Below are 20,228 nucleotides of genomic sequence, written 5' to 3'. Positions count from 1 at the left end.
GCAAGTGGGATGAATACTGAAAATAACTAAAGTACCTCATGGTACATATTTTCACTTATAAATTGATTTCATTTAATTGGCTACTTGATAGTGTTATATTAAGCTTCAAGCTGAGTCAAAGATTTCCTTCAGGAAGCAATTCTTTTTTTAAAAATAGTTATTTGTTTGGCTGTGCTGGGTCTTAGTTGTGGCATGTGGGATGTAGTTCCCTGACCAGGGATAAAAGATGGGCCTGCATAAAAAAAAAAAAAATCAAGATGTCATATCTTTTTCCATTCTTGGGGCAAGGGAAACACTGTACATGTGCAGAAAGGTTCCTTGGGGTCAAAAAGGCAGGGACCCCAAGATCATAACAAGTCTTACCATGTCCCCCACCCCCTAGATACTCTTGCACTAAAATCCATCTTGGCTGAGTGGTGTGTTCGTACTTAGCAGAAGGCCCTGAGACAAATTAGTGACAGAGCCAAAACAAGACAGGTAGCCAAAAGAAAAACAAAGATGTGGAAGTTTACTGCCTTATGAAGGATTTAAATTTCTCAAAGGCACAAGTCTTGCTGAGTTTGCCTGTGTGTTTTGTTTTGTTTTTTTTTTCCCCACGTGTACTTTGCTTTTCTAATAAATGCTTACTTTCCCCTCTACTTTTCAGCCTTCTTATCAGAATTTTCTCTATAAGGCAGACAAGAACTAGAGATTTAGACTCTATCTGTTGCCCCTGTGGTCTAGTGGTTAGAATTCCTGATTTTCAACCAGGCAACCATTATTTGATTCTCAGTCAGGGAACTAAGATCTCACTACCATATGCTGCTCTCTGCAAGGTACCACTCACTGATGCCTGTATCTGAATTCAGGAGGAGACAAATCAACAAGTAAAAAAAAAAAAAAAAAAAAGTAGTATCCTATGAATGAAAGACTTCAAGAACAGCACTTAGGTACAACTCACAAAATAAAATAAGTTACTTGGGCAGCACAGCATGAATTAACACACTTCTAAATATATTCAATTATTTTATCTATTTTTTTCATGTTTCATTATGTAATTTTAACATCTCCCTTTTAATTTTTGTTATATTTTATCTTTTGCTGAAAATTTGCCTTATGGCCAATTAGTTAGGAGGCTTACATATTTGGACAAAAATTCCTACTGCAGATATCTAAAATAGTTATATGTATGGCTAAAGTACATGACAGAAGTATAAATACATAAAACAAGATAGAAAGTCCAGAGATAAACCTATGCACCTGTGATCACCTAAACTATGACCAAAGAAGGCAAGATTACATAATCATGGAGAAAAGACAGCCACTCCGATGAGTGGTCCTTTGAAAACTGGACAGCCACATGTACAGAAATAAATTAGAACACTTTTCTGACACCATATGTGAAAATTAGCTAATGTAAGGCTGGACACTACAACACTCTTAGAGAAAAACATTTGCAGGACACTCTTTGATATAAATTTATATAAGATCCTTTCAGACCCGGCTCTTGAGTAATGAAAATAAAAATAAAAATAAGCAAATGAACCTAATTAATCTTAAAAGCTTTTTTTTTCCCCACAGTAAAGGAAACCATAAACAAGACAAAAACAACTCTCAGAATGGGTGAAAAATATTTTCAAAAAGAGCAGTTGATGAGGGATTAATGTTAAAAATATATAAATAGCTCATGCAATTCAATATTTTAAAAAATAACTGAACAGAAGACCTAAATAGATATTTCTCCAAGGAAGACATAAAAATGGCAAAGAGGCACATGAGAAGATGCTCAACATCACTAATTATTTGAGAAATGCAAATTAGAACTACAATGGGATATCACATCACATCAGGCAGAATGGCCATCATCAAAATATCTACAGATAATAAATACTGGAGAAGGTTTGGAGAAAAGGGAGCCCTCTTACATTACTGGTAGGAATGTAAACTGATACAGTCAGTATGGAGTTTCCTTTAAAAACTAAAAGCAAAACTACTATATCACCCAGCAATCCCACTCCTGGACATATACCCAGATAAAATAATAATTCAAAAAGATGCATGTACCCCAATGTTCACTGCAGCACTATTTAAAATAGCTAGGATATGGATACAACCTAAATGCATCTCAACAGAAGAATGAATAAAGAAGTTGTGGTACATATACACAATGGATGGATCCAAAGTCTGTCATACAGAAAAGCAAGTCAAAAGAGAAAAACAAGTATCGCATAATATTTCTTATAAGTGAAACCCAGAAAAATAATACAGATGAACTTATTTGCAAAGCTGAAATAGACATACAGATATAGAGAATAAACATGTGGATACTAAGAGGGGAAGAGGGGATTGGATGAATTGGGAGATTGGAATTGACATATATACATGGGTGGTGGTGGTGTTCAGTCACTAAGTCATGTCTGTATAAAATAGATAACTAATGAGAACTTACTGTATAGCACAGAGAACTCTACTCAATGTTCTGTAATGACCTAAATGGGAAGGGAATCCAAATAAAAGAGGGGATATATATGCTGTGTTAATTTCTACTGTACATAAAAGTGAATCAGCCATATACATATATATATATATATATATACACACATATATATATATATATACATATATATATATTATATCAGATCAGCCAGATCAGATCAATCGCTAAGTCGTGTCCAACTCTTTGCGACCCCATGAATCACAGCACGCCAGGCCTCCCTGCCCCTCACCAACTCCCGGAGTTCACTCAGACTCATGTCCATCGAGTCAGTGATGCCATCCAGCCATCTCATCCTCTGTCGCCCCCTTCTCCTCCTGCCCCAATCCCTCCCATCATCAGAGTCTTTTCCAATGAGTCAACTCTTCGCATGAGGTGGCCAAAGTACTGGAGTTTCAGCTTTAGCATCGTTCCTTCCAAAGAAATCCCAGGGCTGATCTCCTTCAGAATGGACTGGTTGGATCTCCTTGCAGTCCAAGGGGGTGACTGCAGCCATGAAATTAAAAGACACTTACTCCTTGGGAGGAAAGTTATGACCAATCTAGATAGCATATTCAAAATCAGAGACATTACTTTGCCAACAAAGGTTCGTCTAGTCAGGGCTATGGTTTTTCCTGTGGTCATGTATGGATGTGAGAGTTGGACTGTGAAGAAGGCTGAGCGCCAAAGAATTGATGGTTTTGAACTGTGGTGTTGGAGAACACTCTTGAGAGTCCCTTGGACTGGAAGGAGTTCCAACCAGTCCATTCTGAAGGAGATCAGCCCTGGGATTTCTTTGGAAGGAATGATGCTAAAGCTGAAACTCCAGTACTTTGGCCACCTCATGCAAAGAGTTGACTCATTGGAAAAGACTCTGATGCTGGGAGGGACTGGGGGCAGAAGGAGAAGGGGACGACAGAGGATGAGATGGCTGGATGGCATCACTGATTCGATGGACGTGAGTCTGAGTGAACTCCGGGAGTTGGTGATGGACAGGGAGGCCTGGCGCGCTGTGATTCATGGGGTCGCAAACAGTCGGACATGACTGAGCGACTGATCTAATCTGATATTTTATATATATATATATATATATATATATATATGTATGGCTGATTCACTTTTATGTAGAGTAGAAATTAACACAGCATTGTTAAGCATTTATATGCCAATAAAAACTAATTAAAAAAATTACAGATGCTCCCCACTTATTGAATCTTCCCTTTACACCACTCCACTTTTACAAAAGACCTGCATTATTAGTTGTTTTTGTTAACAGAAAGAAATCCAAAGATGATATTTGCTTTTACCTAAGAAGGCAAAAATCAAAAGTAGCAATCAGTGTTTGTTTTGCAGCAAGTTGTTATAAAGGCAGCATGTACTCCAAGCATTGAGAGTGGCACAGCCAAGCTCCTTCTCAGGAACCACACCAAACAACTCAGAATCAAGTTTATAACTGTGTCTGTGGGCATCTGTGCTTTATCTAATTTATTTTCTGTATCCATTAACAATATGTGTCCTAGGATAATTGCTTCTTTTCTTTATGTCTTTTCAGCTTAGGGAAAGTTTCATAGGAATGCTCTACTTTCAGATATTGGAGAAACTTGTACCTAGAAATAATGATACTACCATGGATATTTTGTTGAAAAACTGAAAAAAAAAAAAACCCTATATTTATAATACATCCAATCAATGTCAGAGCTAAAGATAAATAGTTTATCAAGTGAAAAAAAAACCTTAAGAGTAAAATGAAATTGTACTCAACTTAGGTTGGTGTGTATAATGCAAAAGAAATATATAATTCTCCCTAGTAATGAGGTTTTCAAAAATGCCAAAGGACTACTTAAATACTCCATAAATTGCTGAAGTTAAATGTGACTAATCTGGTCCTATTTCAAGTAAAATGTAATTGAAACACTTTAAAAAGTCTTTGCTTCACATAATTTGTTCACTTTCAGGATATATATTTATTGAGTGACTTATATGATAAGCATTTTTGTTTGTTTGTTTTATGAGTCATACAGTCTAGTGGGAAAGATGGACATTAAGCAATCACACAGATAAAGAAATTTCACTGAAAGATTAATGGTTACCTAGAATTAGGGGTGGCAAGAAGAGGTGGCAAGAATAGATAGAAGAACTGTACCAAAGGGAAAAAAAAAGTTTTAATGACTCAAATAGCCACTATGGTGTGGTCACTTACTTAGAGACAGACATCTTGCACTATGAAGTCAAGTGAGATGTAGGAAGCATTACTAGTGACAAAGTCATTGGAAGTGATGGAATTCATGCTGAGCTATTTCAAATCCTAAAAGAAGATGTTGTTAAAGTGCTGCACTCAGTATGCCAGCAAATTTGGAAAGCTTTATAGTGGCCACAGGACTGGACAAAGTCAGGTTTCATCCCCATCCCAAACAATGATAACAGTAAAGAAGGTTCAATCTACCTTACAATTGCACTCACTGCACATGCTACCAAGATTATGCTCAAAATCCTTCAAGCTAGGTTCAACAGTATGTGAACCAACAACTTCTAGATGTACACGTTGAATTTAGAAAAGCCAGAGGAACCAAAGATCAAATTGCCAGTATCCTCTGGATCATAGAGAAAACAAGAAAATTCAAAATTTAAAAATTCTACTTCTGCTTCATTGACTGTGCTGTGCAGATCACAACAAACTTTGGAAAATTCTTAAAGAAATGGGAATATCAGAAAGCCTTATCTGTCTCCTGAAAAATCTTTATGCAGGACAAGAAGCAACAGTTAGAACCAGACATGGAACACTGGATTGGTTCAAAACGTGGAAAGGAGTATGTCAAGGTTGTATTTTGTCACCCTGCTTATTTAACTTATATACAGAGTACATCATGCAAAATGCTGGGCTGGATGAATCACAAGCTGGAATCAAGATTGCCAGGAAGATATCAAGGACAACTTGAGATATGCAGATGACACCACACTAATGGCAAAAAGTGAGGAGGAACTAAAGAACATCTTGATGAAGGTGAAAGAGGAGAGTGAAAAAAAAAATGACTTAAAACTCAGCATTCAAAAATCCAAGATGATGGCATTCAGTCCTATCACTTCATGACAAATAGAGGGGAAAAAATGGAAACAGTGACAGACTTTATTTTCTTGGACTCCAAATTCACTGCAGATGGTGACTGCAACCATGGAATTAGAACAAACAAACAAAAACAAACAAAAAAAAGCTTGCTTCTTGGAAGAAAAGCTATGACAAACTTAGACAGCTTTTCAAAAAGCAGAGACATCACTTTGCTGACAAAGGTCTGTATAGTCAAATCCCTGGTTTTTCCAGTAGTCATGTATGGATGAGACAGTTGAACTATAAATAAAGCTGAGCACCAAAGGGTTGATGCTTTTGAATTATGGTGTTGGAGAAGACTCTTGAGAGTCCCTTGGTCTGCAAGGGGATCCAACCAGTCAATCCTAAAGGAAATCAGTCCTGAATATTTATTGGAAGGACTGATACTGAAGCTGAAACTCCAATACTGTTGCTGCCTGATGGGAAGGGCTGACTCATTGGAAAAGACCCTGATGCTGGGAAAGATTGAGGGCAAGAGGAGAAAGGGGTGACAGAGGATAAGAAGGTTGGATGGCATCACCAACTCAATAGACATGCTGTTGTCTTTGTTCAGTTGCTCAGTCATGTTCTACTCTTTGTGATCCCATTAACTACAGTACACCAAGCTTCCCTGCCCTTCTCCCAGAATTTGCTCAAACTCATATCCATTGGGAGGGACTAGAGATCTCTTGAAGAGATATCCTCAATGGACACAAGCTTGAGCAATCTATGGGAGATAATGAAGAACAGGGAAACCTGGCATGCTGCTGCTCATGGGGTTGCAAAGAGTCAGACAGAACTTAATGACTGAACATCAACAACAATAATTAGGGGAATGGAAGAGGGGCATAAGTGTTAATTAACACTGCATTGCTTTTTGAGATAATGTGACAATTACAAAATTAGATAGCTGTGATGCCTACCAAATTCTATGTTAAAAAAAAAAAAAAAAACACTGAAAAGCACACTTTCATACTGATGTATGGCAAAACCAATACAATATAGTAAAGTAATTAACCTCCAATTAAAATAAATAAATGTATATTAAAAACAAGAAAGAATACCAGAACAACAACAACAAAAAAAAAAGAAAAAATTTTTGTCAATTATATCTAAAAAAAAAAAGCTGTTATTAGGGGAAAAAAAAAGGATCATGCCTCTTCATGACTCAAAACTTACCTTCCAGGGATATTTGCCAAGTTTAGAATATAAAGAGATATTTAGGACTCAGATTTTAAAAGACTATATTTCTGACCCCAGTTACTGCCATACTATGTCTTACTAACTATACTCACAAACCATCCTGTTCTCTAAATGCCAAAATTATTCTTTCCTTAGTAGGCTTCACCCTTTCTCTTTCTCTTCACTCTTTTTCTCTTAACAGTCCTGGAAGGCCACTACCTTGGGTAATTTCAAAGTCCATTCTCTTTTTTTATTGAAAACTTTATTTTATTGAGAAAAACTTAGAGCTAACTTTTCTTTTTTTTATAAGAATAAAGTTTATTTTATTTAATTTTTTAATATAAATTTATTTATTTTAATTGGAGGTTAATTACTTTACAATATTGTACTGGTTTTGCCATACATCAACATGAATCCGCCACAGGTATACACGTGTTCCCCATCCTGAAACTCCCTCTCTCCTCCCTCCCCATACCATCCCTCTGGGTTGTCCCAGCGCACCAGCAGAGCTAACTTTTCTAAACCTAATTTCTCTAACTGTTCTATCCGTCTATTTATCCATATGGGCTTCCCTGGTGGCTCAGATGGTAAAGCATCTGCCTACAAGACAGGGGACCTGGGTTCAGTCCCTGGGTCAGGAAGATCCCCTGGAAAAGGGAATGGCACCCCACTCCAGTACTCTTGCCTGGAAAATTCCATGGATGGAAGGAGCCTGGTAGGCTACAGTCCATGGTGTCGCAAAAAATCAGACACGACTGAGCAACTTCACATTTACGTATACTTATCTATGTTATTTGATTTCTTTATTTCTATAACTCTAAATACTTGTTAATATTTAATATATAATTTTGTTTGTATGTGCTTCCAGGCTTCCTTTTTATAATGGGATGAAACCTCAGTTTTATATAATTATCTGGTGTCATCTTTTTAAATTAGTAAATGAAATCATGAATAAATTAAATATGCTGAGTATTTTTTAAATAATAAATTTATTTATTTTAATTGGAGGTTAATTACTTTACAATATTGTATTGGTTTTGTCATACATCAACATGAATCCCCCACAGGTATACACGTGTTCCCCATCCCGAAACCCCCTCCCACCTCCCTCCCTGTACCATCCCTCTGGATCGTATGCTAGTATTTTAAGCATGATATTCAACTTTAAATTTTAGATTTCTCAGTTGTAAAATGTGAATAACAGTACTCTATGTTTGAGGGTATATTATGGTTAAAAGTAGTAATGAGTGCAGAATACTTGCCGCATCTTCTGTTAACTATCCTAGGAGATAAGCATCCAAAACCAAATTTTCTCTGTAGAAACTAGAGACATCTTGAATTTTATCACATCTTCATAGGCATGATCATGTAAAGGCACTAATAATTTGCCTTATCTTAAAATATCTGTATGTACTTAAATAACAACAAATGAAATAAATAAGATTTTTAAAAACTAAAGTAAAAAACAAAGGAGTCATTTAAATATAAGATACTTTGAGATCTTGAAGGTCTATATTAGCATTTTTCTGAATTGCCTCAGTTAATGTCACAATAGCCCCTGGAATAATAGGTTACTTGTCCCACAGTATTTACTAAAGGAAAGAATTATTCAGGCCTGATGATTTACCCAAAGAAATATTCCACAGAAAAGAGATGAGTTCTGTACCAATTTTAAGCTGTCAACATCTGAAAGAGTGTTGCCCAAAGGAAAGCACAAAAGCTTAACACCTGAAAATTCTCTAAGTTTTCCTGTTTTTAATTAAAGTAATAGCAATGGTGATGTGTAAATTTTCCTCACAATGATTTTTTAACTTCAGTTTTAAGTAAAAGAATACAAAGTAGACAAGAGTCAGGACATGTTCTTTAAAGGGGTATCTAAATAGGTCAATCATTTATTCAGATGAGAATTATGAAAAGAGGAACTAACGTGTTCATAGTAACTCTGGCCTTGAGGATTAGATTGAAGAACAAGACAGACAGATCACACGTTGTCATGGAGATTAGAGTGTTACAGGAAATACTGGCATTAAACCAAATGGCAAAAAATATAACGATGAATATAGATTTAAAAGCATTATAGGCTAGGGAGAGACAATAGTAACATTTAGATTCCACCAGGAAAAAAAAAAAAAAAAGGCAATCCTGCAGAATTTAGTTTAAATTGTAATGAGATCAGCTTTCTTTGAAGGAGTGAAATTTGAGCCAAGTGAAAACTACCATGACAGACTCTTTGTGACTCCATTGACTGTAGCCCGCCAGGCTCCTCTGTCCATGGGATTTTCCAGGCAAGAATAATGGAGTGGGTAGCCATTCCCTTCCCCAGGGGATCTTACTAACCCAGGGCTCGAACTCTGGTCTCTGGCATTGCAGCCATCTGAGCCACCAGGGAAGCCCTTGAACTTTGGGTAAAGACATACAGATTTGGTTGGAGATAGCCAGGAAATGTGAGGGAGCTTTGAGAATGAACTTATGTTCAAAAGAAACAAGATACACATGCTCCTGACAGAAGACCTAATCAGACGTATTTGACTGAGAAACTGATCTGAAGTGGGGAGTAGACAAGGACCAGGCTTTTTAACGTGCTAATGTTTTTTCTTTAGAAATCTATCAGTTCATTAGGTTAGAGGTGAATTTGCTTCTACTAGGGTAGAGAGGGCAATGGCACCCCACACCAGTACTCTTGCCTGGAAAATCCCATGGACGGAGGAGCCTGGTAGGCTGCAGTCCATGGGGTCTCTGAGGGTCGGACAAGACTGGGCGACTTCACTTTCACTTTTCACTTTCATGCACTGGAGAAGGAAATGGCAACCCACTCCAGTGTTCTCGCCTGGAGAATCCCAGGGACGGGGGAGTCTGGTGGGCTGCCGTCTATGGGGTTGCATAGAGTCGGACACAACTGAAGTGACTCAGCAGGGTAGTCATCCAAGAGATAGAATTGTATGGACTGGAGATTTAGAGTTGGCAATGGCAGAATGTGAAGGATGAGAAAAATGAATCAAAAAGCATTTAAATGTATTTACTTGGAAATATGCATAGTGGAGACTCTTGTGGGTATCTATGAGACCACCTCTCCTCTATAAACACAATCCAAGACTCTAATTTGAATCAAGAACCAATATCGTTGCAGCTTTTCCAACAGACCTTAATAGTAATAATAATAATATATAATTGTTTGCATGTTATATTGGACTATAGGTCCTGCTTCTTAGCCATTGTCTCACTTATCCTTTAAAATAGTACTTTGGAAGAATTATCATTATTTCCACAAGTTTATGGTGGAGAGTGGATCTTAGAGAGGTCACTTAACTTGTTAATGTGGCTGAATCTTCACCCTAAACCATGCTTGTCTGATTCAAAAGCCACTATGACACTAGCTTTCAATGCTAAATCAACATATATGTCACCTAAGGTGCTAGATAAAATACATATTCTGAGATCTCAAACTCAGTTTTCTGATTCTATATTCTATATTCTATTCTATATTCTATATTCTATTCTGAGTTTGGGTCTAGGATTTTTTTTGCTTTTAATATACACACCAATGGAGAAGGAAATGGCAACCCACTCCAGTACTCTTGCCTAGAGAATTCTGTGAACATAGGAGCTTGGTGGGCTGCTGTCCATGGGGTCACACAGAGTCGGACACGACTGAAGCAACTTAGCAGCAGTATACACACCAAAAGGAATCTGATGAAGACCATATTTTCATAACAGATATTCGGGGAACAAGTGGGCATATAAGGTAAAGCATTGCAAGCCTACATTTCTGTAACACTCTAAATTCGAATTAGAAAGCTGCTTGCATTTTACCTTGTTTTAGGAAACTACTCCAGCCTGTAAAACTTGTCTTCCAATGCTGTAATCTGTAGAAGTATATTAGTGTCCAGACATCTAGGAAGTACAGAGGTAAAAGTTTCAATGTTCAGGTTACTCTCATTGATTTTCTTAGAGGATATTTTGTCTCCTGAGAGAGCAAGTTTAAAAGCAATGGGAAGAAGGAAAAGTGGATTCATCACTGTGTTAGAAAGAATACCTTTCAAATAATCAATAGTTACATGGAGTAGACACAGAATATAAATTCTGTCTTGTATTACTGTTAGCACATTCTTTTGCTCTTTGATGTACCTTCATTCTCACATCCAGAGGTTGTCTGTGCTGTAAACTGGGATAGAATCTAGAGGTATTATAGTGTACATTCATGTCAACAGCTTCTCAATTAGATGAAGCTTTCTATTTATTTGACACATTGGTAATATAAATTGTTGCAAGTAATAATAAATGATGTATAAAGTGTTTTTGCTCTGAAAAAATGCAATCAATAATATTCCAGAATATTGCTTTCTCAGATGACAAGCCAATTCTTATTGTGCTTGAATTCAAGAACTCAATCATCATTTTAAACCACTAATACATTCTAGAAGTACAGGGCAAGAAGACAGGATAAGAAGAGAGGACAAGAAGACAGGATTTAGAAAGAAGACAGCTTTCAAAAACATTAATGTTTAAACAAAAATTTTCAATATCTGAGCTTGTTCAAACTCATGCATGTGATTTTTTTCTACTTTCTATCATCATATGATAGCAAAGGAATACTACTACTACTACAAATAATACAATTAAAAATAATAATGGTAATATTCATGCATATATTCCTACAGCCATCGGTTATCTTCCTGAGAATGGAAACAGTACACAATGATGAAAAAAAAAGGAATACTGCATTAGTATAAATTTTAAAACACTCAATTTCAAAGAAATAATTGTGAAATTAAATAAGATTCAACTGGGCAATTGTTACCAGAAAGTAAGACCTGTCCTCTTTGAAAGACTACAAAGACACTGATAACTGTAGCTAACTGTTATCAGGATATAGAGGATGACCATAGAAACACAGTCACCAAAGGGGTTAAGATAAATGTGAATTTATCCATTCACTTATTTTAGAGTTGAGGCCTATGGTGATGATTGGGAGGCCTAACCTATCTCTGCTCTCTGAATCATTCACCCATGTACATATTTTCTGTTTGTTAGGTTTTCTAAGCAAAATATTAACCCCAATTTAGTCCTCACTGAGAAATAATTTTGACATGAATACAAGCATTTTGAAATGAGCATCTGACTCAGAAAATTTGAAAAAAAAATGGGGAAATTAATTTAACTAACATAAAAGCATTATAAAAGACTTCCCTGGTGACTCAGAAGGTAAAGAATCTGCCTGCAATTCAGGAGATCCAAGTTCAATATTTGGATTGGGAAGATCCCCTTGAGAAGGGAATGGCTACCCACTCTGGTATTCTTGCCTGGAGACTTCCATGCACATAGGAGCCTGATGGGCTGTAGTCCATAGGGTCACAAAGAGTCGGACACGACTGAGTGACTTTCACTTCTTTTTTTTTTTCCAAAAGCATTATAAAAGCACTAAGAACATGACAACAACTTTATGGCAATTTTACTACAGAAAAAAAAAAAAGTAACTCACTCTAGAGTAAATTCTAATGCCTTTTAGAATGTCCCTGACATTATTCCTCTCTTTGGACTTCATCAAAATTATTAATAATGAAAATTAAGCAAACTTTATAACATTATATGAGTGTGTAATAATTTTATTTATTTATATTCAGAAATAGTTTGGCGCCTACTACCATTTTGATGTATAATTATCAAGGCAGCTCAATCATATACATCAGTCAAAATGGGCAAAGACATTGCAACCTATAGGCCAATGAGTGCAGTGCAGTTCAGTTCAGTCATTCAGTCATGTCTGACTTTTGCATCCTAGCACACCAGGCTTCCCTGTCCATCACCAACTCCTGGAGCTTGCTCAAACTCAGGTCCCTCAAGTCAGTGATGCCATTCAACCATCTCATACTCTGTCATACTCTGTTGTCCCCTTTTCCTCCAGCCTTCAATTTTCCCAACATTAGCGTCTTTTCTGAGTAGTATGGGAACTTCAGCTTCAGGATCAGTTCTTCCATTGAACAGTCAGGACTGATTTCCTTTAGGGTTGACTTATTTGACCTCCTTGCAGTCCAAGGGAATCTCAAGAGTCTTCTCCAACACCACAGTTCAAAAGCATCAATTCTTTGGTTCTCAACTTTCTTTCTTTATAGTGCAACTCTCACATCCATCCATGACCACTGGAGAAAACCATAGCTTTGACTAGATGGACCTCTGTTGGCAAAGTAATGTCTCTGCTTTTTAATATGCTGTCTAGGTTGGTCACAGCTTTTCTTCCAAGGAGCAAGCATCTTTTAATTTCATGTCTGCAAGTCACCATCTGCCATGATTTTGGAGCCCCAAAAAAGAAAGTCTCTCAATGTTTCCATTGTTTCCCCATCTATTTTCCATGAAGTGAAGGACTGGATGACATGATCTTAGTTTTTTGAATGTTGAGTTTTTTGTTTTTTCGTGTTTTTTTGCTGGAGAAGACGCTCTATTATATTAGTATTATATTAGTATTATTTTAGCTAATTTATTTTTATGAAGAATATTTGCTTTACAGAATTTTGTTGTTTCTGTCAAACCTCAGTATGAATCAGGCATAGGTATACATATATCCCCTCCCTTTTGAACCTCCCCATCTGACCCCTCTAGGTTGATACAGAGCTCCTGTTTGAGTTTCCTGAGCCATACATCAAATTCCCATTGGCTTTCTATTCTACATATGGTAATGTATGTTTCCCTGTTACTCTTTCCATACATCTCACCTTCTTCTCCCCTCTCCCCATGGCCATAAATGTATTTTTTATGTCTGTTTCTCTATTGCTACTACTGTTACTGCTACTGCTAAGTCGCTTCAGTCGTGTCCGACTCCGTGTGACCCAATGGATGGCAGCCCACCAGGCTCCCCCGTCCCTGGGATTCTCCAGGGAAGAACACTGGAGTGGGTTGCCATTTCCTTCTCCAATGCATGAAAGTGAAAAGTGAAAGTGAAGTCGCTCAGTCGTGTCCGACTCTTTGCGACCCCATGGATTGCAGCCTACAAGGCTCCTCTGTCCATGTGATTTTCCAGGCAAGAGTACTGGAGTGGGGTGTCATTGCCTTCTCCGTAAATAGCACCTATTGCTACCCTGTAAATAAATTCTTCAGTATCATTGTTATAGATTCCATATACATGCTTTAAAATATGATATTTCTCTTTCTCTTTCTGACTTACTTCACTCTGCATAATAGGTTCTAGGTTCATCCACCTCATCAGAACTAACTCAAATGCATTCCTTTTTATGGATGAGTAATATTCCATTGTGTATATGTACCACTACCTCTTTATCCATTCATCTATTGAAAACATCTAGGTTGCTTCCACATTCTAACTATTATAAATAGTGTTTCAGTGAACAGTCGGATACATGTGTGTCTTTCAATTTTGGTTTCCTCAGGGTATATGCCTAGGAGTGGGATTGCTGGATCATATGGTAGTATTATTCCTACTTTTTAAGGAATCTCCATACTGTCTTCCATAGTGACTGGGTTAATTTACATTCCCACCAACAGTGCAAGAGTGTTCCCTTTTCTCCACACCCTCACCAAATTTTATTGTTTGTAGACTTTTTGATGATGGCCATTCCGAATGGTGTGGGGTGATATCTCATTGGTGTTTTGATTTGCATTTCTCTAATAATGAGCAATGTTGATGATTTTCTCATGTGTTTGTTAGCCATCTGTATGTCTTCTTTGGAGAAATGTTTGTTTAGGTCTTATTTCCAGTTTTTGACAGAGTTGTTTGTTTTTCTGGTATTAAGTTGTATGAGCTGTTTGTATATTTTGGAAACTCATCCTTTGTCAGTTGTTTCATCTGCTATTATTTTCTGCCATTCTGAGAGTTGTCTTTTCAAATTACTTATAGTTCTTTGTTGTGCAAAAGCTCTTAAGTTTAATCAGGTCCCACTTGTTTACTTTTTTATTTCCATTATTCTAGGAGGTGGGTTATAGAGGATCTTGCTTTGATTTATATCATTGAGTGTTCTGCCTATCTTTTCCTCTAAGAGTTTTATAGTTTCTGGTCTTACATTTAGGTCTTTAACCAATTTTGAGTTTATCTTTGCATATAGTGTTAGGAAGTGTTCTAATTTCATTCTTTTACATGTAGCTGTCCAGTTTTCCTAGCACCATTTATTGAAGAAGCTGTCTTTGCCCCATTGTATATTTTTGCCTCTTTTGTCAAAACTAAGGTACCCATAGATGCATGGGTTTTTTGCTGGGCTTTCTATCTTATTCCATTGGTTAATATTTCTGTTTTTGTGCCAGTACCATACTGTCTTGATGATTGCAACTTTGTAGTATAATCTGAAGTCAGGAAGGTTGATTCCTCCAGCTCCATTCTTATTTCTCAAAACCACTTTCTCTATTTGGGGTCTTTTGTGTTTCCATATGAATTGTGAAATTTTTTATTCTCATTCTGTGAAAAATGACATTGGTGATTTGATAAGGATCACATTGAATCTGTTGATTCATTTTGTAGAATATTCACTTTCACAATATTGATTCTTCCTACCCAGGAACATGGAATGTCTCTCCATCTGTTTATGTCATCTTTGATTTCTTTCATTAGCATCTTATAATTTTCTGTGTACAGTATTTTTGTCTCTTTAGGTAAGTTTATTCGTATATATTTGATTATTTTTGTTGCAATGGTGAATGAGATTGATTCCTTAATTTCTCTTTCTGATGTTTCATTGTTAGTATATAGAAAGGCAAGTGATTTCTGTGTATTGATTTAGTACCCTGCAACATTGCTAAATTCACAGATTAGTTCTAGTCATTTTCTAATACTATCTTTACGGTTTTCTATGTAGAATGTTGAGTTTTAAGCCAAAATTTTCACTCTCTTTCACTTTTATCAAAAGGGTTTTTATTTCTTCTTTGCTGTCTGCCCTAAGGTTGGTGTCATTTGCATTATCTGTGGTTATTGATATTTCTCCCAGCAATATTGATTCCAGCTTGTGCTTCATTGAGCCCAGTATTTTGCATGATGTACTCTGCATATAAGTTAAATAAGCAGGATGACAATATACAGCCTTTTCTTACTCCTTTACACATTTGGAAGCAGCCTATTATTCAAATGTCCAGTTATATCTATTTCATCTTGATCTGTATACAGATTTCTCAGGAGGCAGGTAAGGTGGTCTGGTATTCCCATTTGAAGAATTTTCCACAGTTTTTTGTGATACACAATTAAAGGCTTTGGGGTAGTCAATAAAGCAGAAGTAGATGTTTTTCTGGAATTATCTTGCTTCTTCGATGATCCAATGGATGATGGCAATTTAATCTTTAGTTCCTCTGCCTTTTCTAAATTCAGCTTGACTATCTGGAATTTCACAGTTTGTATACTATGGAAGCCTGGCTTGGAGAATTTTTAGCATTACGTTGCTAGCGTGTCAGTGAGTGACACGTGAGTGAAAATGTGTGGTAGCTGAACATTCTTTAGCATGGCCTTTCTTTGGAATTGGAATGAAAAATGACTTTCTTGTCCTGTGGCCACTCCTGAGTTTTCAAAATTCATTCAAAATGCTATCATATTGAGTGCAGCACTTTAACAGAATAACCTTTTAAGATTTAACATAGCCCAGCTGGAATTCCATCACCTCCACTAGCTTTGTTCATAGTTATGCTTCCTAAGGCCCACTTGACTTTGCATTCCAGGATGTTGGGCTCTAGGTGAGCTATCACACCATTGTGGCTATCTGGGTCATAAAGATCTTTCTTGTATAGTTCTGTGTATTCCTGCCACCTCTTCTTAATATCTTCTTCTGTTACTTCTATAGTGTCTCTGTCCTTTATTGTGCCCACCTTTGCATAAATGTTCCCTTGCAATCTTTATATTTCTTGATGAGATCTTTAGTCTTTCCCATTCTATTGTTTTGCTCTATTTCTTTGCATTGATCACTGAAGAAGTCTTTCTTGTTGTTCTTTGCTATTCTTTGGAACTCTACATTCAAATGGATATATCTTTCCTTTTCTCCTTTACCTTTTGTCTCTCTTCTTTTCTCAGTTATGTGTAAGACCTCTTCAGACAAACATTTTTCCTTTTTGTATTTCTTTTTCTTGTGGATGGTCTTGCTTACTGCCTTCTATACAATGTCATGAACCTTCATCCATAGTTCTTCAGGCCCTCTGTCTCTCAGAGGTAATGTCTTGAATCTATTTGTTACTTCCACTGTATAACCATAAGGGATTTTGGTCATACAAGAATGGTCTAGTGATTTCCCCTACTTTCTTCAATTTAAGTCTAATTTTTGCAATAAAGAGCTTATGGTCTGATCCACAGTCATATTCTGGTCTTATTTTTGCTGACTGTATAGAGCTTCTCCATCTTTGGCTGCAAATAATAGAATCAATCTGATTTCAGTATTAACCTTCCGGTGATGTCCATGTGTAGATCCTTATCTTGAGTTGTTGGAAGAGGGTGTTTGCTATGACCAGTGCATTCTTGTGGCAAAACTCTGTTAGCCTTTGTCTTGTTTCATTTTGTACTCCAAGGCCAAATTTGCCTGTTACTCCTTGTATCTCTTGACTTCCTACTTTTGCACTCCAGTCCCCTATGATGAATATGGCATGTTTTGGGGGTGTTTAGTTCTAGAAGGTCTTGTAGGTCTTCATAGAACCGTTCAGCCTCAGCTTCTTCAGCATACTGGTTAGAGCATAGATCTGGATTACTATGACATCAAATCATTTGCCTTGGAAAGAAAGAGTTATCATTCTGTAGTTTTTGAAATTGCCCCCAAACACAGTATTTTGAGCACTTTTATTGACTATGAGGGCTACTCCATTCTTTCTGAGGATTCTTGCCCACAGTAGTAGATACAGTTGTCATCTGAATTAAATTCACCTATTCCAGTCCATTTTAGTTCATAGATCTATATTTGACACGAAAAATTTTCAAGAAAACTTCCCTTTGTATGAAACTAGAGGAAGTATTTCTTGAGAGGGATGAAAAGAATACTGTGCCTACCGTCAATTTTGCTATCTAAAAGTCCCATAATGCTGATAAAAGTTCTTGCCTACAAGACAAACACTAGGAATATTGTTATCAGAAGACCAAGATAAACAGGCCAACCTACACATTCAGAAACAGTGCTATAGAACAATTGTCTCTGTCTCAGTTCTGCATGACTATCCTGGAAATTGTCAAGAGCCTTTGAAAGACTCGCTGCAAACACTCCTGGGATATGAAGCACACATTTGTGGACAGTGCCCTTCAACAGAGAATGACACTTGATGTAACCCAAAAACTGGTCTTCCCAGGTGGCACTAGTTGTAGAAACCTCACCTGCCAATGCAGGAGATACAGGAGACATAAGAGATGCTGTTTTGATCCCTGGGTTGTGAAGATCCTCTGGAGGAAGGCATGACAACCCACTCCAGTATTCCTGCCTGGAGAATCCCATGGACAGAGTAACCTGGAGAGCTATCATCACAATAAGTTGGACATGACTGAAGCTACTTAGCTTGCTTGCACAACCCACAAATCTAAATGCAAGCATATCTTGAACTTCTGTACAACTCAGCAGAATTTTAAGATGGGTATGCACTACTTATTGTTGTGGCTCACTTTTCTACGGTTAGGAAAAGTACAAAAAAATCTCCTAACCAGTATGAGTTTAAGAAGGCTAAGCTTGTTAAAAAAAATCTGTTATTATGAGAGAAAAGGTCACTGGTTTTCTAAACACAGAAACTTAGCCCCACCATAAAATTGAATTTATTTTATTAAGTGAATGATGAGCCAAGAATGTTACAGTGTCTTGAAAATCACAACAGCAAGCCATGAATTTATAAAGCTTGGAAGAGCTATCATTCAAGAGGCCCAGGATTATTATACAGTTTGGTAAAGTGCAAATGAATAATAGCAGGCCATGAGCTTATAAATCTTAGAAGAACTTTCATTCAAGAGGTCCAGGATTATTATACAGTTTGGTATTTACAAGTCTGGCAATGAAGTAGGGAGTCTAAGATGGTGGAGTGGAAGGGTGTGTGCTCATCTTCTCCTGTGAGAACTCCAAAACTGCAACTCACTGCTGAACAACTATCCACAGGAGAAAGTTGGATCCCACTAGAAAAGATACCAAGGGCATCTTGGTATCCAGGGGTAAAGGAGAAGTCCCAATAAGATGGTAAGAGGGGCAAAATCACATTTAGAATTAAACTCCATACCCACCAGAGATGCTCAGAAAGCTCAAACAAAACCTTATGCACACCAGGACCCAGAGACTTCACAGAGACTGAGTCAGACCTGACTTTGAGTGTTTGAATGTCTCCTGCAGAGGCATGGATCAGCAGTAGTCTGCCACTGGCACAGGGGCTCTGGTTTCAGCAGACTTGGGAGACACAGTATGGGTCATAAGTCTTCTTGGAGGAGGTCACCATTAGACCCACCATAGAGCTACTGAGCAGATGACCCACCAAATGGAGAACAATCATACCCAAGAAGTTCTTGCACTGTTTAGAAAGTTCTAGGACCCACAACAGATTTCCCAACCTGGGGATCTGCAAAAATAATAAGAACACCAAGGGACTTTGACTTTGAAGGCCAGAGGATTTGATTACAGAACTTCCACAGGACTGGGAAACAGACTTTTGGAAGCCACAAACAAAATGTTGTATGGACTAATGACTTTTCCTTTTAAATCAGTTAGCACTGATTGAACATTCTTCATGTACCTGGTACTTAACAAACCGATTCCCATACAGTTTAGCATTTCATTCTTAAAATAACCATGGGGATTTTTATTTTATTTTTTCCATTAGTATCCCTTTTTTAATTACTAGGAAGTTAAGATGAAAAGAATAGAGTTGATAGAGTTGTAGAAGGTAGAGATAGTAGGTAACTTCCCTAGGGTCTCATCATCTGGGAAGTCAGGAGACTTCACACAACAGCCTGATTTCAGAGTTTGTAGCCTTAACAAATGGAGAAGGCAACGGCACCCCACTCCAGTGCTCTTGCCTGGAGGATCCCATGGACAGAGGAGCCTGGTGGACTGCAGTTCATGGGGTCGCTAAGAGTCGGACACGACTGAATGACTTCACTGTCACTTTTCACTTTCATGTATTGGAGAGGGAAATGGCAACCCACTCCAGTGTTCTTGCCTGGAGAATCCCAGGGACGGGGGAGCCTGGTGGGCTGCCATCCATTGGGTCACACGGAGTCGGACACGACTGAAGCGACTTAGCAGCAGCAGCAGCAGCAGCCTTAACAATTACACTATGCTGTCTCTCATGGAGACTATTTGCCTTGATCCATGGACCTGACATTCCAGGTTCCTATGCAATATTGCTCTTTACAGCATCAGACCTTGCTTCTATCACCAGTCACATCCACAGCTGGGTATTCTTTTTGCTTTGGCTCCATCCCTTCATTCTTTCTGAAGTTATTTCTCCACTAATCTCCAGTAGCATACTGAGCACCTACTGACCTGGGGAGTTTCATTTTCAGTATCCTATCATTTTACCTTTTCATACTGTTCATGGGGTTCTCAAGGCAAGAATACTGAAGTGGTTTGCCATTCCCTTCTCCAG

This window comes from Bos indicus, chromosome 9 (genome assembly GCF_029378745.1).
Source record: "Bos indicus isolate NIAB-ARS_2022 breed Sahiwal x Tharparkar chromosome 9, NIAB-ARS_B.indTharparkar_mat_pri_1.0, whole genome shotgun sequence".
NCBI classification, from domain to species: domain Eukaryota; kingdom Metazoa; phylum Chordata; class Mammalia; order Artiodactyla; family Bovidae; genus Bos; species Bos indicus.
This window is presented reverse-complemented; position numbering follows the sequence as displayed.